Source organism: Panthera leo, chromosome A1 (assembly GCF_018350215.1).
Source record: "Panthera leo isolate Ple1 chromosome A1, P.leo_Ple1_pat1.1, whole genome shotgun sequence".
In the NCBI taxonomy this organism is placed as follows: domain Eukaryota; kingdom Metazoa; phylum Chordata; class Mammalia; order Carnivora; family Felidae; genus Panthera; species Panthera leo.
In genome coordinates this window covers 134757079-134782687 of record NC_056679.1, presented here as the reverse complement: position 1 = coordinate 134782687, position 25609 = coordinate 134757079, and positions in this window count along the sequence as shown.

Sequence of the window (25609 nt, the reverse complement as noted above, 5' to 3'; positions counted from 1 at the left end):
AGGTTTTGGTGTTTTCTTTTTTTTAACAGAAGAGGACACTGAGTGTCAGAAAGGTTAAGTAACTTGTTCGATATTATTACACAGCTTATCAATAGTACAGCCAGAAATCCAATCTTGGTATGACTATAAAATAACTTTTATTCTTTCTTGGGGAAACAGATAGCTTATGCCTTATAAATTTTCAATTCAAAGTGTCAGATGACTGGCCTGGAACTGCTGAGTTGGCCATGGGAGTATGTAGTAAAAGTCAGTAATTTACATACACAACAATATCTACTCTTCATTACAGAGAATTACAGAAAAATTTGGATGAGGTAGAATCATTCCCCCCCCCCAAAAAAAACCCACAAAAGGCAAATGATCCTGTGATGATGATAAAGAGGAGGACAAAGACGATGAAGGAGGAAAGAAGTTTAAAATAAAGTATCGTTTTTCCAGTGTTGTATATACAACATTTGTTTGGATGTCTACAGTATATACAAAATAAAAATAAATAAAATAACCGCAGATTAAAGCACAGTTCTTATCTAAGAAGACACTTTAAATTTTAATCACTTTTGTCTCTGAACTAATGAGGGTACTTTTTCTTTGTTCACTTCTTTCTTTTTAAAAATATTTTTTAACACTTTATTTTTGTAAGACAGAGAGAGACAGCGTGAGCAGGGGAGGGGCAGAGAGAGAGAGACACACAGAATCTGAAGCAGCCTCCAGACTCCAGGCTGTCATCACAGAGCCTGATTTGGGGCTCGAACCCACAAACCGTGAGATCATGACCTGAGCCGAAGTTGGACACTTAACTGACTGAGCCACCCAGGCACCCCTGTTCCCTTCTTCCTTATTTAAATATTTTACACTATACTTTTTTAATTAAAAAAATTGAAACTTTATTACTATGTTAGAAATGTCACTGAAAATTGTCCGATTCTGATAGCTCACTTTAGTGAGAAAAAAATGAACAAAGTCAGCAGTGTGCCTTTGACCTTGAACTGTTATTTAACTAGCAATCTGAGTATCAAGCTTTTTAACATCTTATCAAGGTCCTAGATTACCTAGGTATATCCTTCCTTTAGGTCACATATGCCATTTTTTTTTTTTTTTTTTTTTGAGTAGGAAGATTCAGAAAGTGGACTTCCATTTTATCCAAAAGAATCTGCACCCAAATCTACATAAGGAACAAGATGGATGAAGAAAGATGGGTTAGGCGAATTCACCCCAGGGAAAAACAGAAAGGATTTTCCTCAGTGGAAATACACTGACGGATATTTTCAAGGAAGTTTTTAAGAGACTTATTTATTTTATCCAGCATTCTGAATAGGACACTGAATAAATATCCTCTGGTGGTAGGCAAAGGGATCATATTCAAAAGCTTATGATTGAAGCACATGGCAGTGATAATGCAAAGGCAATGATGCAGCCCAATGTTTTCAATCTTTTCAAGAACAAGAATCTCTTTGGCAAGTCAATAAAATTTTATGGGTCCCCATATGATAGTAGTTGTGTTCATTGACAAAATAAAGAATTATAAATTAGGGATATTAATCACATAACCACACTACGGCTTCCATATACATCTGGAAAACCCATAGCATCTCTGTGTGAAAACATGGATCTATTGAGTCTGTAGTGTTTGCTGCATAAAGCCTTATAATAACCTCTGGGGCCCCTAAACAGGAAGGTATGAGGGTCTTCTGCTTCCTCTCCCCTCCCTCCTTGCCCGCCCAAAGGTAGGTTCCTGACCTAGGCCTTCTCTTCTAGCAGATGAGCTATCACACCTAGACTTCCAGTTTCTGTGGATCCACTTCCTCCTCATATCTCAAGAGAACTCTGTGAGAAGGAGGCACAGAGGGAACTCCGTGTGGGCTGGTGGGTTGATCTAGATGGAGTTCTGCTGCTCTTCCAGGATCCAGCCAACTCTTGGCCACACTGGCCAACATATCCCCCAGCTCCCACTACCAGTTCTAAAAGTACCACGAGTATGGAGTAAGGAGCGTTTGTGTCTTGGTGCCTTGAGTTTGTTTGTGCCCCAGAGCACAGACCAAGCTCAAGTAAAACGGTATGAGCTCTGGGTTCAGACTCACTCCTAAGGTCACTCATGGATCACAGTGTCCTATTCTGGCATCTTAGGTACAAAGCATGCTACCTCAGTAAAGGTACCTTTTGTCCTCAGTAAAGGCTTTTGCTTCTTGGTAGATCTGCCTTCTCCCTCAACTCCCTGGCTCCCCTGAAGGCACTTCTGATTTTCTATACCTGCTCTGCTGCCTCAGGAAGTCCTGGGGAAAATCCAACACCTCTTTCCCACCTGCTCACCTAGTTAGCTCCCTTCTTGGTTGAGGTGTGGAACCTGGATTCATAGGAAAGACACGGGCTTCCTCCCTTTCCCTTGCCCCTTATCTCACTCCAGCAAAACAAAACAAAAATGCAAACCTGCCCCATTCTTGACCGATACTAAAACCATAACATTACAGATCCTTTGGTTTAGGCTTTAACTTTTGGTAAAAGTACAAAATGCAGCTAAGGGCAGAGGTCACTGGTTAAGCCTTATCAGCAAGTTGCCACTGAATGAATGAGCTTATCAGATCCTTTCCTGGTGGCAACTCTCAATAGCAATCAGGTAGAAAGAGGAGACAGAACACTGAACCTTGCTCCTTCAATATCGACCAACAGTCAGGAAAAGCAGAAAAGGAAAAACCAAAGCTTACACAGATTAAGAGTAAAATTAGGGTCCCTCTTGTCTAATACCACAGTCAGCAGAAGTTCTTTTCTAGAGCAGATATAGAGTAGATGCTGGACTGACTGTAACTAATTCACACTGGATATAAAGAGAGTACAAGACTCCTGAAAGGTGGTCAAGATGGGGCCAAGATGGAAAAAGAACCAAAGCCACTGATATAGTAAATCGTGAGCTGGTCAATGGTAGGAAGGACCGAGCACCCAGCATGCTTCTGATGTTGTTTTACGCGACTTACATTCAAGAGATAGGTGCTATTATTATGCCCCATTTACCACACGAGGAAATCAAGGTCTGAAAAGATTGCTCAACTGGACCTACCCTGGGGCAGGGGCAAGCACTGAACCCCAGTAGTGTGGTTCCAAAATGAGAACTCTCAAAAAACACTATGCTATGGATTAGAGAAGTGGAGCCCAAAGCACACTCTGGTTCTAGTTTAAGCACAGCCTCTTGCTATATGACTTTAGGGAAGGTCATTTCGGCTCTCTGGTCTCAGTTCCATCAACTACAAAAAAATATATATATATATATATATCATATATATCATATATATACATATATATATATTTATATATGATATATATGATATATATGATATATATATATATGATATATATATGATATATATATATATATATCAGAGTAGACGACACAATGTTCTCCCACTGCTCCAACATTCAGTGATTCTACATGGAGTACATACAGCCATAAGATGTGATAGCCTGTGCAACCAATACAGTAGGCTGAGGGTTCACAGTACCCCCCCAACTCCTACTCCCACAGACTTATGCGCCCAGAGGGGCTTTTCTGCCTTCCTTTCCTTATCCTCACTGATAATGGTGGTTGATGGTGATGATAACAGAACTGATGTGATAAGTACTTCTGGGATCTGTCAAAGGAGAAGAGGAGGGAGAAGCATCGGAGGCAGATGAAAACCTGCTTGGTGCTTTGTAACACGATCTTGCCCAAGTTAGTTAACTTCTCTGAGACTCAGCTTCTCCATCTGCTGTAGTCAGAGTAGCTACACAAAAGGTTTTCATGGGGATTCAGGAAAATACGTGAAGAACCAAGGCCAGCACCTAGCAAGCACTCAGTAAGTTTTAGTTCCAGGTACTTTTTCTATCATTCTCCCTTCCTAACAAATATTCCGAGTTGTAATGCCAACAGCGATGCCATGTGATCTCATGTCCCCTTCTGTTATATTAAACTTTTGTGTTCTAAGACAGCTCTTGTTTTTCCAATTTTTTTCAACATTTATTTTTGAGAGAGAGAGACAGAGAAACAGAGTGCGAGTGGGGGAGGGGCATAGAGAGAGGGAGACACAGAATCTGAAGCAGGCTCCAGCCTCTGAGTTGTCAACACAGAGCCCAATGTGGGGCTCGAACATACAAACTGTGAGATCATGACTCGAGCTGAAGTCCAACGCTCAACCTACTGAGCCACACAGTCACGCCTAAGACAACTCTTGATTTAGGTGAAAGGGAGTCACATTCCTTTGTGTAGACAGCTTGAGGTACCCGCCTAGCTCAAAACAATTTTGTCTTCTTGGGAAATATCCAAGATACACAAATGATTTCAGATATAACTAACAGAAAATACAACTTATAAAGGTTTAATTAATAAATGAAAATACTGACTTAATGTCTGTTAAGTCTATCTGTTAAGTCCAAAGGAACATAAGCTTCAGGGAGGGCTCACTCAGGCATCAGATAGTACTGAGAACATGGTGAAAAGTAAAAAAATAAATAAAAAATAAAAAATAAAAAATGAAAATAATACAGAGAAATTAAAAATAAAGTTTAGAATGATAAACACCTACATTGAGAAACAAGAAAAAATCTCAACCTAACTTTACGCCTTAAGGAACTAGAAAAAGAAGAACAAACTAAGCTCAAAGTTAGAAGAAAAGTAATTACAAATATCAGACTGGAAATAAATGAAACAGAGACTGTGAAAGAAAAGATCAATGAAACTAAGAGCAGGTTTTCTGATAACATAAACAAATAAACCTTTACCTAGTTTCACCAAGAAAAAAGAGAGAGGATTCAAAAATCAAAAATGCCAGATGTTACAACTGATACCATAAGAATATAAAGGATTCTGAAAGGCTACTATGAACAATTATACACCAAAACAATAAGAACCACAAACCCCAAACTGGACAACCTAGAAGAAATGGATAAATTCCTAGAAACATACCAACTACTAAGTATGAATCATGAAAAAATGGAAAATGGAAACAGACCAATTACAAGTAAGGAGATTGAATCAGTAATCAAAAACCTCCCAACAAAAGAAAGTTCAGGACCAGATGGCTTCACTGGTGAATTCTACCAAACATTTGAACCACTAACTAATTTTTCTTAACCCCTTCCAAAAAAGAAAAGGGGGGAAACACTTTCACCCTCATTCTATGAGGCCAGCATTCTCTGATACTAAAACCAGGTAAGAAAATCACAAGAAAATTACAATTCTAATATCCCTGATGAACACAGATGCAATAATCCTGAACAAAATATCAGCAATCTGTATTTGACAATACATGAAAGAAATCATACACCATGATCAAGTGGAATTTATTCCAGGAAGACAAGAAGGGTATATAACATCTGCAAATCAATCAGTGTGATACAGCACATAAACTAAAAAATAAAAATCATATGAACATCTCAACAGATGCAGAAAAAAACATCTGAAAACATTCAACACCCATTTATGATAAAAACTCTCAACAAAGCAGGTATAGAGGGAATGCATCTCGACATGATAAAGGGTATAGATGACAAGTCCCCAGCTAATACCATAGTCCACATTAAAAGCTGAGAGCCTTTCCTCTAAAATCAGGGACAAGGATGCTACTTTTGTTCAACACAGTATTGGAAGTTATTGGAAGGTCTAGCCACAGCAATTAGGTAAGAAAAAGAAATAAAATGGATCCAAGTCAGAAAAGAAGAGGTCACTATTTGCACATGATGTGGTATCATATAAAGAAAACCCTAACATTGGGGCGCCTGGGTGGCGCAGTCAGTTAAGCGTCCGACTTCAGCCAGGTCACGATCTCACGGTCCGTGAGTTCGAGCCCCGCGTCAGGCTCTGGGCTGATGGCTCAGAGCCTGGAGCCTGTTTCCGATTCTGTGTCTCCCTCTCTCTCTGCCCCTCCCCCGTTCATGCTCTGTCTCTCTCTGTCCCAAAAATAAATAAACGTTGAAAAAAAAAAAAAAATTAAAAAAAAAAAAAAAAAAAAAGAAAACCCTAACATCTCCACCAAATAGCTCTTAGGATAAATGAGTAAGTTCTACAATACAAAATGGGCATACAAAAATTAGTTGTATTTCTATACACTAATAACAAACTATCAAAAAGAGAAATTAGGAAAACAATTTTGTTTACCATTACATCAAAAAGAATAAAATATCTGGGAAGAGATTTAACCAAGGACTGAAATACCTGTACACTGAAGTGAGAACTATAAGATAGTGATGAAATAAACTGAAGACACAAACAAATGGAAAGACATTCTATGCTCAAGGATTGGAAGAATTAATGTTGTTAAAATGTTCATACTACCCAAAGCAATCGACAGGTTAAATGCAGTCCCTATCAAAATTCCAATGGCATTTTTCACTGAAATAGAATGAAAAAAATCCTAAAATTTGCATGGAACCATGAAAGACCCTAAGTAGCCAAAGTAATCTTGAGAAAGAAGAACAAAGCAGGAAGCATGCTTTGTGATTCCAATTATATTACAAGTTTACAGTAATCAAAACAGTATGGTATTACCATGAAAACCAATGAACAGATGAATGGAACAGAAGCCCAGAAATACACCCACACATATATGGTCAATTAATTTTTGACAAGGGAGCCAAGAAAATACAATGGTGAAAAAGCAGTCTCTTCAATAAACGGTGCCGGAAAAACTGGGCAGCCACATGAAAAGACACCACATGGTGTCTTACATCATACACAAACTTCAACTCAACGTGGATTAAAGACTTGACCATAAGACCTGAAACCATAAAACTCCTAGAAGAAAAAATTGGTGGTAAACCCCTTGATAATGGTCTTGACAGTAAGTTTTTGGATTTGACACCTAAAGCAAAGGTAACAGAAGCAAAAATAAACAAGTGGGACTCCGTCAAACTAAAAAGCTAGTACACAGCAAAGGAGACCATCAAAGTAAAAATGGAATGGAATAAAATATTTGCAGCTCATTTATCTGATAAGGGGTTTATGTCCAAAATACATAAAGAACTTATACAACTCAACAGCAAAACAAACAATCCAACTAAAAAGTGGTCAGAGGATCTGAACAGAAAAGTTTCCAAAGAAGACAGATGGCCAATATATACACAAAAAGGTGCTCAACACGACCAATCATCAGGGAAATGCAAATCACAACCAGGTGAGAGATCACCTCATACCAGTCAGAATAGCTGGCGTCAAAAGCAAGAAATAACAAGTGTTGGCAAGGATGTGGAGAAAAGGGACCCCCTGTGCACCATTGGTGAGAATGTAAAACTCCCGTGGAAACCAGTATAGAGGTTCCTCCAATAATTAAAAGTAGAACTACCAGATGATCCAGCAATTCCACTTCTGGATATTTACCCAAAAGAAACAAGAACGCTAAACGAAAAAGATACATGCATCCCCATGTTCACACTTGATCTTAGACAAAAGGCCGAGAAGCGATGCATCCCCATGTTCACTACGGCATTATTTATGAGAACCAAAATATGGAACCAACCTAAGTGTCCATCAACAGATCAATGACAAAGAAAATGTGGTGTGCGTATATACACACACATACATAATAGAATACTAGTCACGCTCAAAAAAGAAGGAAATCTTGCCACTTGTGGCAACATAGACAGACTCTGGAGGCCTCGTGTTAAATGAAAATAAGTCAGACCGAGAAAGACCAACAAAAAACCAAACTAAAATAAATTCGTGGATACAGAGAATTCATTGCTGATGAATAGCAGGGGGCTGGGAGTGGGGGAAATGGATAAAAAGGGTTAAGAAGTACAACTCTCAGCTCTAAAATAAGTAAGTCATGGCATATAATGTACAGCATAATACTACAGTTAATAATACTGTGTTAGTAATACTGTGTTGTATATTTGAAAGTTGCTAGGAGAGTGTATCTCACCAAGTTTTCATGGTAACAAAAAAAATTCTAAGTATGTGTGGTGATGGATGTCCATTAGAGTCATTGTGGTGATCCTATTGTAATATATACATATACTATACCATCATGTTGTATACCCTCAACTATTATGTCAAGTATATCTCAATATTAAAAAAAAAAGGAAGAAAAAGATTTGGTACATATACACATATACACTGGAATACTACTCAGCCATAAAAAAGGATATTCTGCCTTTTGTGGCAACATGGATGGGCTTTGAGAACATCATGCTAAGTGAAGTTAAGTCAGACATAGAAACAAATACTATACGATCTCACTTCTATGTGGAATCTAAATAAAAATGAAAGCAGAGAAACAGAACGCATTGGTGTTGTCAGAGGCAGAGTTGAAGGTTTGGGGGATTATGTGAAGGTGCTCAAAAGGTACAGGCTTCCACTTACAGGATAAATAAATTTTAGGAGCATAATGTACAGTGTGGTGAGTATATTATCAATACTGTATTGTAGGTTTGAAAGTTGCCAAGATAATAGAGCTTAAAAGTTATTGCAAGGAAAAAAATTGTAACTGTGTGAGGAGATGGACTTTAACCCTATTGTGATAATCATTTTGTAATATATACATATATCAAATTAGTATTTTGTAAGCCTTAAATGTATAGAAGGTTATGTCAGCCATATCTCAAAAACTAGAACATAAATAACAACAAAGAGAGTCACAGGGCCAGCCCATATTCAGTGTGGACCTACATAAGGTCATGAACACTAGGAGGCATGATTCATTGTGGGCCATCTATGGAGACTAGTTACGGCAATTGGACAATGAGTACTCTTCCAGTAATTTTCATTTGTATTTCTTTGAATAAAAAAGAGTCAGATTCTGCTGCTTAAAACAAAAACCTCTTTATTAATATGCCTCTGATCAACCCTAATATAAAAGGGTAGAATAACCAAAAGAGAAAAATATGAGAGAAGTTAACTGAAGTTAGTTACAAAATACCAACTGTCTGTGTGTGTGTGTGTGTGTGTGTGTGTGTGCGTGTACACACATGTGCACATGCTCATCTTCAAAGACCTAAAAATTTTTTTAAAAAATCAAATTTTATTATTTTAATTTTTTCAAGACATATCATTCCATTTACCAACACGTCTACAATGTATTTCTAAGATATACTCTTCTTAAAAATCCATGACACCATTATCACACCTAAAAATGAATAGTTCCTTATTATAAGATCAGCATTCAGGTTTCCCTAATTGTCTAATAAATAGCTTTATATTTTTAAAACCTCTAATAGCCAAGAATAAGGTGGGTGAGAGGTTCCAGATTATATAATATGCTCATGAATTAGGTACTGAATCAAAGTATTTCTCAAAGGAGTGGGTCCCCAAAAGGGGTATATTCCATGAACTGAAGGAAGAAATAAAACAGACACTTCTGAATGTAAGAGCCTGGCCTTTCTCTACCTGTAGCACCCTTTTTTAATTTTTATTTTTTAAAAAATGTTTATTTATTTTTGAGGGGAGGGCAAGAGAGAGAGAGGGAGACACATAATCCAAAGCAGGCTCCAGGCTCTAAACTGTCAGCACAGAGCCTCACGTGGGGCTCGAACTCCTCAACTGTGAGATCAGGACCTGAATCGAAGTCAGACACTTCACCCACTGAGCCACCCAGGCACCCCTACCTGTTACACTCTTACTCATTTCTTCCTGAACAGCTCAAACTTTACCTCTTCTCTTACCCTATTCTATCCATTCCACTAGGCAGAGTTACTTGTTGGGTTCTCTGGTTTCCCATGGCTCATTGTAGGGATCTTTAATATATCATTTAATATATCATTTACTCTGGCAGATAGTAACTTTTTTGTTACATGGGGTAGACAGAATTCTAAGACAACCACCAATAAGCCCTGTGTATGATTCCCTCCCATTCTGTGTAAGGGCCTGTGAAATGTGTGGAGGTGTTACTCCTTGATTACAAAACACTATTGACAGAAGGGATTTTACAGATGTCCAAACTGGTTCACCTTAAAATAAAAATGTCACCCTTTGGTTGCACTGACCTATCTGATCAGGTCAGCTTTGAAAAGAAACAACATGTGAGAGGGATTTGATGCCTGGGAGACTGCCAGCCTGGAGATGGAGGGGGCCACGTGGCAAGGAATGCAAGCAGCCTGTAGGATTGGAGACCAGTCCCTGGCTGACAACCTGCAAGGACTTTCAGTCTTATAACCGTAAGGGAATGAATTCTTTCACAAGCACACGAGTTTGGCCTAAGATCCCAGCTCTAGACGAGAATGCAGCCCACTTGAAACCATGATGTTAGTCCAGAGAACCCACCTGTGCTGTACCCAGACTTCTGCCTGCAGAACTGTGAGCTAACAAAAGGGTACTGTTTCCAGCTGCCAAATTTATGATTTGTTACACAGCAATACAAACTGATACATTATGAATCTGTCTTCCCCACTGAATGGTGATCTCTTGGAAGGCAGGGACCACCTCTTATCAACATAGGCTCCTCTGAGCAACGTGTCTGATTTGGAGCAGTGGTCTAATAAATGCTTATTAAACAAAATTATAAATTAATCGCAAGTGCTGCATTTTGCAGCACCGTACAGGGAATTACAAAAAAGGGTTCATTGCACTCAGTTTGTTTCATTAAGTGTTCTTCAAATGCCCACTAAGTGCTTAGCACCATGCCAAAGTCACGGTCCTCCAAGGTAACATCCCTGATTCTCCTGGTCTCCCGGGGAGCCTTATTACAAAATATTGGGCTTTGAAAAATTACTGATGCAGACATAATTAATCATGGTTATTACACTAGTAGAGTTAAGAACTGATAGGGGGGTGAAGGTAAGAGACAGAAAAAGTTCCAAAATTTATTTTGAGGGAGAACTTTATTATGCTGTCCTAACAGAACTTCTGATTAATGCCACTCTTGACTATAACTCAGGGCAATTCACTGATCTTTGAGTTTCAGTTTCCTAATAAAGAAGTAGATTACATTAGGTCACTCCTAGCTATGAGATTCTAGGTGGCCTATGGATTTCGTGTCTTCTCTTCACCCCTGCTCACTATCCATACAACGAGATGTTCACATTGTGACCTACAAGCTCAAGAAATGGCCAGGCGACAATCATCCACAGATTAACTCTGTTATTTTCTCCCCAGGGGTTAGCATTTCAAAATCTTCAAGAAACAAGAAAACAGGTTCTTATTTTTAAAAAATCTCCCAATATCTTCGCCTCAATGTTTAAGAAATCAGTAAATAGCTTTTTTTACCCTGAAAAAGCTCAGGCATTATAGTGTAACTGGAAGAATTCCAGTCTGAAAGTCTTGACATTTGACTATCTGGGCAGCAACAAAACATGCACTCAAAAGGAAAAGAAAATGACATGATGTTTGAACTATGCTTTAAAGTCCCTCCTGCCACCCATTGTGGTGGGGTGGGGGAGGGGGAGGTTGGATGATGTAAGAAAGCGTATCTCAAGGGTAGATGAAGACATTAAAAGTGAACAATATCCAAGTAGTTTCCTGTTGGTCGGCCTGTTTTAACCCAGAAAAACAAAACGCATTGGTAGCTAAGTTTGGTCCCTCCTACAGATGGAAAAATACTCTGAGAAAGGGCCTTCTCATTCATTTAGCAACCAACCGTGTGCTAGGTACTGCTGTAAATGATAAAGATAGAGCCGTGAACCTGCCTGTGGAGCCCACAATATTAAGTGTATTAAGTAGAGGTCACTTTGGCCAGGAAATGTCCATTATGTGCCGGGTATGGAATGTAGAGATGAATTCTTAGTAAAACTGATGAACTTTGAGCTTCATAGCTGCTTACTTTCATGGGCCCCTTCTAAAGTATAGTTATCTTCCTCTGAAATTTGGGGCTCATCTGGGTGCTTGGTGGGCTGCCCAACTAGGGCAGTGCCCTCTATATCCTGGATCTCTAGACGATGTCAGTGGGCTGCTGGAAAGCTGACTGCTTTTGCTGGCCCCTAGTGACATCCTATGCTATGTGGGGCCTCTGCAAGTATCTGCGGTCCAACCTCAGTACCCAGGAGAAGATTCTAATTAAGATGCCTCTCCACCTTCTCCAGCCTCCAGAAAAAGGCTCCAACAGGAGCCCCTTGTGCTCTGAAAACTCCTTTCCCCTGCCCAGGACTACTAACAGGATGCTGGACCTGGCTGAGCTGGGCCAGCTGTGGAGGCAATGGTCCAGTGACATCAAAGGTCTGAAGCCTCAAAGGGCTTTTCCTAGGACAGGAGGCACCTCCAGAGTAAGAAATTATTTCAGCTGTGGCATGACCAACAAGTTCTGAAGCTGAAAGAACCTTTTCTAAACCATCCATAACGAAAAACATATTTCTATCTACTATGCTAGAAGACAAAATTATCTTTCTCTCTTCACAAAATGGTAGTATAAAACTTTTACCACGTGAAGAAGGATCAGAGAGGATAAAACCAGAGAAGTAAGGAAAAGATTTATTACATAGGCAGATCAACCAATGAAGGTATAATAGTAACAAAAATCATTAGAACTACAATAATGCCATTTTTCTAGATGCTCCTTAAAATGTGTAATTCGTTACGATTTCTTGTTTTCCTTTCACATACATATATATTTTTGAACCTACTTTCCTATTCTCTTTCATAAACAGGGCTCCACATTTGAAAAGCTTCAGACCTCGTAAGAATCTGGATCTAGACTGCCAACTCCTTTTCCTTAAGAGGTGAGTAGGACAAAGGACATGGAAAAAAAAATCACTAATATCTTGAGAAATCAATTCCCACAGCTTTTCCTCACTCCATTAAATCCTCACCCTCTCATACTTGGTCTTGAGTCTATTAAAGAAACTTAGAAGATTCAAATGCCAATAAGGACTACTGAAAATGTATAAATGCAAAAGACCTGCCTGACCTGACTTCAGTGAAAAAGCAAGTCTCCATTCTGTCTTCCTAACCTGGAAGAAGGCAAATTGGCCTGGATCATTTTTTTGGAAGGTGATTACTTCAGAAATGTGGCATTCCAGAAACTGCAAAGTGTATCATTTTGTGAATACGTTTCTTTTAAAATTAGTTATTAATACAGAGGCGGTCACTATTGAATGTCTTTGTAACAAACAACACATCAACTGCTATTTTCCATCAATTCAGGAGGGAATGGCAAGGCTGAGAGCCAAGGAAGGGAAAAGAAATGACTGCCCATTTTGTTGCAACAAAACCAAAGGACTCTTGATTTATCAGTACATTTGGCACACTCTTTTTGGGGAGGGGGGAGGGGGGAGGGGGGAGGGGTGACTGGGAGATGGGAATAAAGGGTTGTAAATTTTATAAATGCAAGTCCTCTAAAGTAGGCCAATTGGTCAGCTGCAAACTTGGCAGACGTGATGAAGCATGTGTGCTGGGGCAGCTTCAGAACACGATGTTCTGGTTCACTCTGAGAGCAAAGGAAAGTGGAAGAAGGGCTCAACCCAGGACAGAGAGGGCTCAGCACAGACATGCAAGGGGCCAAGAGACAAAGCCAACACTAAGGAATAAATGCAACTTGGTTAGACTCCTGGCCACAAAATCAAGAGAGAGAGAGAGAGAGAGAAAGAAACAGAGAGAAGGAAAGAAAAAACTATTAAAGCCCCCAAGAGAGGTGCTGTGGTTCTGATGTTTACTCGAACTAAATTCTGGAAAATTCAGAGCTGTTGTGTGATTAATGATTAAGAGTAATCATTGAATGTTTTATGTAACAGTAATGATGAAATTTTGCAAAAGTGCTCAGGAATAATGCTGAGTCTATAAACTTTGAAATATAAAGATGCATGGCATAGACAGAAAAAGAATATTAAAAAAAAAAAGAAAAAGAATAGCATCTGAGGTCCAAATTTAATAAGGACCTACTAGGGCTTTTTGAACCTTTATTTACAGTTCACATCATTTCAGTAATTACTCAGCTGCTAATGAATAAACTAATAATGTATAATATATACAAATAAAATATTTGGCATACTGGAGTATGCAACCTTCTCAGACATTTTCAAAAGATTCAAGAAAGTAAACCTAATACTTCAAGTTCAAATAACATGAAATAATATTAACAGCTCAAGGAAAACAAGGAACCAATGGCAAATTATATTTTAATTCACAAAACATTCTGTGGATTGGTACTGAATGCCCATAATCTTGAGATTTTTATTTTTTATTAAAAATTTTTTTAATGTTTATTTATTTTTGAGAGAGACAGAGACAGAATGCGAGTGGGTAAGGGGCAGAGAGAGAGACACACACACAGAATCCGAAGCAGGCTCCAGGCTCTGAGCTGTTGGCACAGAGCCCAATGTGGGGCTCGAACTCACGAGCTATGAGATCATGACCTGAGCCGAAGTCGGTCGCTCAACCTACTGAGCCACCCAGTCGCCCCGAGATTTTTATTTTTATTCAAATGATTTTGAACGGTGCTAAGGTTTTATTCCATTAGATGGAATCATTTACAGCTGATAACATGCAATGAGTAAGTTCACACATGTGTTTCCTCAAACATCCAGTACTGTCATAAGCTTGGAAGGACAGAGATTCCACTAGGGATAATTGCTAATTCCAAATGTACACTATCATTTAAAAATTTCAAGTTGAAAATAATTTCTTAAGGAATGTCTCTACACCTGATTTATTGCACAAAACAATTCAAGTATATATGAAAAAATGGTTTTTACTACTCCTCCATGTAGGAAAAAAAAATGCAGCTTATTTATCAGTGTAAAAAACCAGAGCCTACAGTAGCCAGAAGACTCAGCTGGTCTTTGCAAAGGAGTTTATAGCTTTCAGTTGAAAACTGTAAGGGAGAATTCTCATTCTCAGCTGCTGGCTCCCTGTGAGCTCCCTGTGGCCTCTGGCCCCATTTCCATGGAGACAGAGGTGGGAAGGGTAAAAATAAGTTAAGGGGAAAACTTTTCTTTGAAGGAAGTATTTCCAAATCCCTACTCCTCCAATACTTATGAGTGTCCAAATTAAAACTGACCGCACATTACTGACTGAAGTTCACATTCAGTTCTTCAAGGTTCAGTGCCTGAAAATAACATATCTGATGGTTAAGGTATGTTTGCATGAATAAAAGCAAATACCTGCCTTATTCGGTACTCTGTAAGCTCAAAATAGAAGCTCGAAAGAAAGGTAAAATGGCTGCTGCCATTCAACAGTGGACAGAGAATCCTACCATTTTCCAGGGTCTGTCTACCTACTATTCAAAAACAATCCTGCCAGTTTTCTATTGGCTGAGAGCTGTGAAAGTTACCACTGCAAACCTCTCATAGAGGAAGCAGGGTGGGTTGGTGTTACCCCAAATATGAGGAAAATGGGATCTTCACCAGGAGAATCTTTTCTAAAAAGTGTTGGTTTTCCTCACATGTAGCAACTAATCCATTGCCTCGCTCTAGGCTTTTGTTCCTGACCATTCTACCGAGGTTAATAAAAATAGATAGGATGGTCAAATAACTATTGCTATAAATCATCAGTTTACAGCTCACGACTAGCGGTCATTTATTGAGTCATCACTGCCTACCTGCTACTGTCTGATGTATCTGTTCACTTAATGATGGTCTCTTAGGAAAAACCTTTCATGAGGAAAAATTCAAACACACACACAAAACAGAGCACTCCGCTGAGCCCGTGTGTTTATCGCTCAATTATGACAGCCATCAATTCAAGGCCACTCTTCTTCTATCCATACTGCCACACACTGCTCCATTATTTCGAAGCAAATCTCAGATAATTTATGAATATTTTAGGATTAATAAAATATAACAACTCATTAAAAATAAACAATACCATTAGCACACCTAACACCACTATCACACCTAAAAAATTAGTAATTTCCTAATAACTGTTAAGTCAGAGAACTTTTCGGATTAATTAGTACTGTCATATTATTATTATTCTTTATTCACATTTTTCAATTACAGGGAGTGAGGGTGAGAGGAGTTTAAAATCCTGCATAATACCAAAGAGAAGTTAAGTAGGAGAACTCACTTATAGGTTCAGGTATAAGACCACCACAAAGCCTGAGTTTAAGGTCACAGGGTTTACATTAAAACAAAACAAAACAAAACAAAACAAAAATCCTGATACTAACAGTTTTTCTGTGAGTTAGTAACTACGGGACAAACTTTGTTCTGACTGTTCTCAAAACAATCCAACGAAATAGGAGCCAATACCTGCATTTTACAGATGAAGGCACAGAGCTAGTCCAGGGTACATCTGGTCTGAACATACTTTCACTCACTGCCTCATGCCTTTACTCACTTTGTTACCTTAAAAATTTTTTTTAATTTATTTTTATTTTAATTCCAGTATAGCTACCATAGAGTATCATAGTATATGTCGTATAACATAGAGTTTCAACAATTGTATGCATCAGTCAGCGCTTATCATGATAAGTGCACCCATCCTCCCCACCTACCTCTCCTCTGGTGGCCATCAGTTCATTTCCTGTAGTTAAGAGTCCGTTTTTAATTTGTCTCTTTTTTTCTTCATTTGCTTCTTGAATTCCATGTATGAGTGAAATCATATGGTACCTGTTTTTCTCTGAATGACTTATTTCACTTGGCATTATACTCTGTAGATGTATCCATGTTGCTGCAAATAGCAGGGTTTCTTTTTTTTTAATAACTGAATACAATTCCATTGTGTGTGTGTGTGTGTGTGTGTGTGTGTGTGTGTATACACATACATATACACCACTTCTTACCCATTAGCAGAATTACTGGATTATAGGGTAGTATTTTTTTTTTAAATTTTTTGAGGAACCTCCATACTGTTTTCCAAAGTGACTGCACCAGTTTGCATTCCCACCAACAATGCACGAGGGTTCCTTTTTCTCCACATCCTTGCCAACACTTGCTGTTTCTTGTGTTTTTGATTTTAGCCATTCTGACAAGTATCAGGTGATATCTCATTTGATTTGCATTTCTCTGATGATGAGTGACAGCAAGCATCTTTTCATGTCTCCACTGGCCATCTGTATATCTTCTTTGGATACATGTCTGTTCATGTCTGCTGCCCATTTTTAATTAGATTATTTGCTTTTTTGGTGTTGAGTTGTATAAATTTTTATATATTTTGGATACTAACCCTTTATTAGATATGCCATTTACAAATACCTTTTCCCATTCAGCAGGTAGTCTTTTAGTTTTTTGATTGTTTCCTTTGCTTTGCAGTAGCTTTTTACTTTGATGTAGTCTCAACAGTTTATTTTTGCTTTTGTTTCTCTTGCCTCAGGAGACATATCCAGAAAAATGTTGCTATGGCTCATGTTAGAGAAATCTCTTCATGAGCTCTCTTCTAGGATTTTTATAGTTTCAGGTTTCACATTTAGGTCTTTAATCCACTTTGAATTTATTTTTGTCTGTTATGTAAGAAAGTGGTTCAGTTTCCTTCTTTTGCATGTTGGTGTCCTGTTTTCCTAACATCATTTGTTGAAGACACTTTTTCCAATTTCATATTCTTGCCTCCTTTGTCAAAGATTAATGGATCAATGTAATCATGGGTTTATTTCTGGGCTCTCTATTCTGCTCCACTGATCTATGTGTCTATTTCTGTGCCAGTACCATACTGTTTTGATTACTACAGCTTTGTAGTATACCTTGAAATCTGAAATTATGGTACCTGCAGTTTGTTGGTCTTTTTCAAGATTGCTTTGGCTATTTGGGGTCTTTTGTGGTTCCATACAAATGTTTGGAATGTGTGTTCTAGTTTGGTGACAAATGCTATTGGTATTTTGAGAAGGATTGTATTAAATTTGTCGATTGCTTTGGGCACTTTGGGCATTTTAACAATATTTGCTCTTCAAATCCAGGAGCATGAAGTCTTTTCATTTGTTTGTGTTGTCTTCAGTTTCTTTCATCAATGTTTTATAGTTTTCATAGTACAGGTCTTTCACTTCTTTGGTTAAGTTTATCCTAGGTATTTGACTATTTTTGGTGCAACTGTAAATGAAACTTTCTTCTCTTTCTGCTACTTCACTATTAGCGTATGGAAATGCAACAGATTTCTGTATGTGGATTTTGTATCCTGCGATCTTATTGAATTCATTGATCAGTTCTAGTAGATTTTTGATGGAGTCTTAAGGGTTTTTCTACATATCATGTTATCTGTAAACAAAGTTTTACTTTTTCCTTACCAATTTGGATGCCTTTTCTTTTTGCTGTCTGACTGCTGTGGAGAGGACTTCTAGTATCATGTTGAATAAAAGTGGTGAGAGTGGACATTCATGTCTTATTCCTGATCTCAGGGGGAAAAGCCCTCAGTTTTTCCCCATTGAGTATAACTAACGCTGTGCGTTTTTCATATATGGCTTTTGTTATGTTAAAGTATGTTCCCTCTAAATCTACTTTCTTGAGGATTTTTATCATGAATGGATGCTGTACTTTGCCAAATGCTTTTTCTACATCTATTGAAATAATCATGATTTTTATCTTTTTCTTGTTGATATATCACTTGGATTGATTTGTCTTTTTACCCACCTTTATATCTATCAATCCATTCACCTATATAGTCAGTTATGTGAATACTTAATATGTTTTCATGACTCAAAACACAAGAGGTTCAACATGGTACTTATGGAAAAATCTCTATCACCTCTGTCCAATTCCCATTTCCAGAGGTAACCAATATTTCTGGTTTCTTGATTGTCTTTCCATACGGATCTTGTGCACACACAAGCAAATGCACATCCTTTCTCTATTTTTACACGGGAGGCAGGATACTACATACACTGTTCTTATTTTGGAGCTTTATTCTCTTCTTTTATACAGAGCCCACACTATGCCATCCTGCCCATTCTCATTGAGAAGCAAGCCCAGATCTGAGTTTCTGAGTCTCTAAATCTTAACTTCCCTATAAATATTTAATATTGACTCAGAACTTGTATGTTTCCCTCATTCATATTTTGAGACTGTTTAAGCATTCTTTAAAATCAATTAATTCTGCTATCATTGCTTTAGGCAATGCCCTAAAACTTACTTTAAAAGCAAAGCACATTGGACTGTGGTGCCTGAGATACCAGCAGGTTTATTTAAAAATAATCCAATGTTATAATTAACTAGCTTTTAAATATTCTTCCATTTATTTGTTTCATTTTGTCGTTTCTATTTAAAAGTGTTCTCAAAGAGGATGGAAAATGATTTGCAGTAATGGCACTATCAGCTAAAGTAGCGAAATTAAAAACTAATAAAGACGGGAAAAATAATTTAAAATGTCTCCTTGGAGAATTTCTAACCATACTGGTTTGGGGCCATCATTTCCCATGTCTACACAGTGTTTATAAAAATCCCAAATTGATATTATCCCCAGGTGCATGGCAGAAGTGAACACAAATTCTCTTTCACCCCAGCCTTTGAATGAATTCCTATATGCCAAGGTCCAAGGAACACCAATCATCACAATCATCATCATCCCCCCACCACACACACACACACACACACACACACACACACACACACACTCACATAGAGTAACATGGGCAAACCAGCCACCATGAGTAAGAGTCAGCAAACAATATAATACACGAACAGTCCCACAAAGGCAGGAGATTTGGGAATTATCAGATATAAATGAAGTTAAAGAAAAATAGATTTGAAAAGGAATGAAAATATAAAAGAGAAGTCTAGAAATAATGGGCATGGGGTGAAATAACCTAATGTAATCAGACTATTAGAAAAGAGAATAGGAAAATGTAGCACGTTTTAAGTTGCATGAAAATGTAGAATGGAATTCATTTCTCCATGAAAAGGCCTATTCTTAGGTTCAGGCATCCCAACAAATTCCAGGCAAGTTAGACAGAAATCTACATTTAGACACATTATGGAGAAAGTGCAGAAGTTTAAAAAAAAAAAAAAGAAGTATCAGTTTGAGCAGAAGACAAGTTTAGTACAAAAGAATAAATAGTTGACCTGTCAAACAGCTATATGGAAATTAGAGGACACTGGAATACTACTTGTGGGTATCCCAACAATGCATCTTCAAAACACACTAACTAAATACAGATAGAACTACAAGGAGAATCTGACACGTCTATGAACACACTAGATCTGTGGTTCTTGACTTTGAGTGTGCATCAGAATCACTTGGTGGGCATGTTAAAATGCAGATTCCTGGGTCTACCTTTTGTTTCTGATTTAGTAGGTCTGCGGTAGGGCCCCAGAATTTGTATTTCTAGTGAGTTTCCAAGTGGTGCTGATTCTACTGGTTCAGGAATTATACTGTGAGAACCACTGCCCTAGAAAAGTATTATACATATGCATCAAGAGACAGGTATATAAAAGTTTACAGCAGTACTGGCTGTTATTTAAAATTAATGACAACCTGTTATGTCAATCCACAACAGAAAACTAGAAGTAACTCATAGTGTATTGAGACAACTGAACGCTATAGAGTGATAGGAAAGAACCAACTATTGCTACTTGTATAACATAGCTAATTCTCAAAAACAATGAACAAAAGAAGAAAATCTAAGAAAAATACATAAACTAGGATCTCATTTACATAAATTTCAATTAAAAAAATTAAAACATTGTATAAAGATATGTCTAGTTTTAATAAAGCCATAAAGAAAATGAATACTCCGATAATAGACCTGGCAATTTCCCCCGTAGGGTGGGGTGGGGACATGCAATCATGGAGACGAATGTTCTACTTCTTAAATGGGGGTAGGTGAGTTGTTGGATACTTATTTTATTCTAAGTTGTACAGTTACATGAGGCATACTTTTTGTATCCAAGGTCTATCTTGCAAAAAAAAAAAAAAATTAGTAGGTAATGAAACCAGATAGTATATAAGAAGAGCCAAATCACTGCCAACTAAAGTGGTCAAGAGTGGATTCCACAAGGAATGAGGATTTGAGTGATTACTGAAAATGTGACAGGCAAAGATTTGGAGCAATGGGGGTATTGCACCCTTGGCAGAGTCATATAATCAAGTGATCAGAAGTAGATCAGTCTGGCCAGAGAGAATTGTCATCTGGGCTAGTGCAGGCAGATTAGGTTGAAAGGGAAGCTAGATCAAATTCTTTTTTCTTAAATATATAATTAATTTGTTTATTTAGAGAGAGAGAGAGAGAGAGAGAGAGAGAGAGAGGGAGGAGCACTCAGGGCACGGGGGGGTGGGGGGGGGCAGAGAGGGAGGGAGAGAATCCCAAGCAGACTCCACACTCACCTTGAAGCCCGAAGCAGGGCTCAATCTCACAACTGTGAGATCATGACCTGAGCCAAAATCAATAGTTGTACGCTTAACCAACTGAGCCATTGAGGCACCCCTCAAATTTTTAATTCAACTAAGAATATAAAGTCAGAATTTTGAGAAATTAGGACATACGCAGATACCTTTTGATGGGAGAGGTGAAGACGAATCAGGGATAGGGCTACTGTTAGGCATAAGTCTTGTTATTCAGTCAGAGCTACCTACATAAAAAGGGAAACATCTTTGATTTAGTAACTTCCTTTTTTTTTTTTTTTTTACCAATATGAGGGAATATACATATGCTATTTTGATAACTCTATAAGGTTTAAAATGAAAAATAATAGTTGCTTTCTCTTAACCCCACCCATTCCTAAGTTCTACTATCTAGAAGAATGACTTCCAACATTTTTCAGGCTTTTCTGGTTTTAACTTCCATTTCTTTTTTGAAGTAACATACTTATTTTATACATCTATGTCTTGATTTAGACATGATTTTCTCTACTAGGATTTGGCTCTTTTATAACTACTACCTGTAGACTCAAGCACACACAAGCACTTTCCCACTTATTTCCCCCCAACACAAATCACAATTTTTGGCTAACTCAATGGACAGTATTTACATTATTATGGCCATATGAACATTGTTCTTACTGAGCCACGTGGCACACTGTGAACACATTACTTTTCTTGTATAGCTTTTAGATTTTCTAGGAGTTAACTGCCTTTTTTATATTTGAATAGCTTCTATTTACCTATCAACAATTTACACCCAAATTCTCCATTCAGGTCTCTAGAAGATTCCTCAAGTGGTGAAATTCGATGGGTAATTTGTATGTTCCATTTCTCCCCCTTAGAGACATCCTTCATGGACTACTCCATATTCTTGCTTCAGTGTGGCTTACTAAGGAGTTGTTATCCCAGAATTCACTTAATAACATTCTAGAAATTCTTATCACCTTCTTCTTTTGTTGGATATGATCTTCCTTTTTCTCCTGAGCACGTGGGGTGGGGCTTGTCAAATGGTAGACTATGTGGTTTTGGGGGGAACCCCAAACACTAGTTATGTTTAAATCTTACCAGTTTTCTCAGACAGAATCATTTGGGTACCTGATGGTAGGAGACTGTGGATAAGACTGGCAGCCAGAGTTTTGACTATCATGGCTGCGCCATGCATGGACAGACCTTGGAGAGCAGGCTTACCTTTCAGGATGCATAAATTCCCTTAATCATTCTTTTTTCAACAGAGGGCTTTGCTTCTGCCTTCAAGTATTCCAGGGGCCTAAAAAATAGCCCTCTCCTGTCTAGATGGATGAAGGTTGAAAATCGTATCACCAGACCATAAAACTATCAATATTATAAGTTAATTATATTTTATAGTTGACAAATATTTAAGTGTCTCATCTGAGCAAAGCATTGTTGGAAACTGAGTGAATGCATGTGTACTTCTTTTCCGAATTTCTTGGAACCGGAAGCTATCTTTAAGGGGGCGGGGGTTGGGGGCGAGGGAAACAACCAGAAAGTGGTGCTGACACATAAGGTCTTGAAATTCATTACTTTGAGAGAGTCTAGGCTAAATGTGAAAGTGAGAGTCTAGGCTAAATGTGAAATGTGAAAGTACTTCCAAATATATATATATATATATATATATAGGAAAATTTGCAAATGTCAGTTCCATTAAAAGAAACTAAAATGTTTAGAAACATTTCTAACTTCTGAGATTGTTGTAGAGAACAGTCATAGTTTTTATAATTTTGGTGGCAGAGGGAGAAATATTCCTCAAATGCCATGTGCAGTTCTTGGGATCTACTAAGTTCTAGTATGAAGAAGTGTATCTGCTATTATGTATGCCTATCAGAAGATATTTTCTAGAATATTCAAATTAAGTGTACTGTAGAATGATCATCATAGACCAGTAGTTCTCAAAGTTAGTCTGTGGGTCTCTGGGGGTTCCCCAAGGTCTAAAAATTTTTTTATGATAATTCTAAGACATTACTGGTTTTTTCACTGTGTTGATATTTACACCAATGGTGTAAGTCATGCTGATGCTTTAGTAAGAACCAAGACAGCGGCATCAAACTACACAAGCAGAGATTTTATTCTTTACCATCAGGCACTACTGACAGTGGGGGTGGGAGGGTGGTGGAGAAGCCAGGTTCACTTAAGAATGTCTTTGATAAAACAAACAAACAAAATGATTGCTCTTATTAAATCTCAACTATTAGGTAAACTTGAAAATACATCCTGCGTGGGGTGCCTGGGTGGATCAGTCCGTTAAGCATCTGACTCTGGATTTTGGCACAGGTCATGATCTCACAGTTCATGAGTTCAAGCCCTGTGTCGGGCTATACACTGGCAGCATGGAGCGTGCTTGGGATTCTCTCTCTCCCTCTCTCTCTGCCCTCCTCCACTCATTCTTTCTCTCAAAAATAACTGAATCAACTTTAACAATATATATAAAAATAAAATATATCATGTGTGATAAAATAGGAAGTGAACATAAACTTGCAGCATGCTACAGGAGGACAGCTTGTCTTGAGGAAAAGGGCATATTGAATTGTATGGGCTGCAAACTAAATAGCCATTTTGCACAGAACATGATTTTTTATTTGAAGGAATGACTGACAAATTACAGTTTTCATACTTGAGTATTTGTCAGACATTTTCTCAAAAATTAATGAAATAAGTCTTTCACTTCAAGGGAAGCCACTGGCAGTATTTGTCGCCAATGATAAAATTCAAGCTTTCAAACTCCTATCTACCACTATGAGCTTGACAACGGCCTAATACTTAAAGACATTGCCTTTGAGACTGGTAATTATGTTAATGATTGTGATTTCTTATGTTAAAACAGTAACATCGATAATAAAATGGGCCAGATATGTAGAAGAACCACATAACTCAACAAACCAGTATTTTCCAAATGACCAATGCATGGGTAAAAGACCCTTTCAAAATGAAAGGGACACAAAATAATCTTAAAATTACAAAGTAACCTTTAAGAAACTACTCCTTGGTGAGTTTGGAGACATAAAGAAAAATATCCACAAGGACTTGAAAAGGCTGTTACAATACTCCTCCGTTTTCCCCCTATATCTATGTGGAATTTTCTTTATATGCTTCAACCAAGACAACATATATCAACACGATGAAAGAAGAAGATATGAGACTCCAGCTGCCTTCTTTTAAGTTAGACAATGACATTTACAACAAGGTAGCACTGCTACTCATCTTTTTTGAAAAAATAGATTTAATATCCATAAAATATTTATACAAACATGTAATGAGTATCTTATTATTGTTTTTCAATGAATACATAAATATTAATTTTTTTTCTCATGCAGTCAATATTGATAAGTTATACCCAAAATACACAAAAAGCCCAGTGAGCTCACCAATAATTTTCAAGAGGAATTCTGAGACTCAAAAGTATGAGAATTAAACAAACCTTAACTGGTCTTTTTGCTCATGGTCATAGGTTTGGGCGGATTGAGGAGATAAATTTGGAAGCAATGACGACGCATTGAAAATAATTTGGCAAAGCAATGGTTCCCACCTGGGATCAATGCTGACCACCCATCCCTCCAGGGGCACTTGAAATGTCCATAGACCTTTGTGCCAGTCATGCTTGAAGGATCCAAGTGTGGGGGTTGAGGGATTGGGGGAGTGCGGGGGAGGTGAGGAGAGTTGTTACTGGCTTCTAGTGTGTAGAGGCCTGGGATGCTACAGGACAGATTACAATGTACAACACAGCTCCCACAACAAATAATTATCAAGCATAAAATGCTGGTAGTCCTGAGGGTGAGAAACCCTGGAGTAAAGTTTAGTAGATAAACATAAAAACTGCCTGTCAAAACAAAACACTGATGCTAAATCACTTAAGTGTATGCATCCAAGACACCACATTTTTCCATGAAGATACATACAGATTAGAATGCGATAGCCCATTTAAACCATGAAGCTGTCTTCTGATTTACCAGTGAGACCAGTCTGTCATTTTCTAAAGGCAAATAAAGGACTAATGTTTGCTCTCTGCTCTATCATTAAAACCCCAATAAATTCTTAAAAGTTCAGTCTACCCCACATTCAACATATAACTCAAGTCTGGTAACATATATCTGTATTTCTGAAGACATAGTAAATGTGAGATCCATAAACCTTAATGTTAATTAAAAGGACATGGTAAATAAAAACTTGTGCTCTGACTCAAGGCAGCATCCTAAGGTGCCCCAATCATGTATAAAACACAAGACTTCAAGAATCAGCAAGACATCCATTAAACAAAAGAGAGTAACACTTACTACTCGGTTTAATACTAACGGAGACAGTTAATAATTGTTGGGCCAACCGATGTCATCATTTTGGTAGAAAGCAATTAGAAACTCCTAGACTCTCATAGTAGGTAGGATCATCCTATTAGGCAACTAGTCATACCCAAACTCCCAACCCTTGGTTGAGGTCCTAACCCTCTCTGTACCAGTGAATGTGACTTTACAAGGAAATCAGGTATTTGCAGAAGTA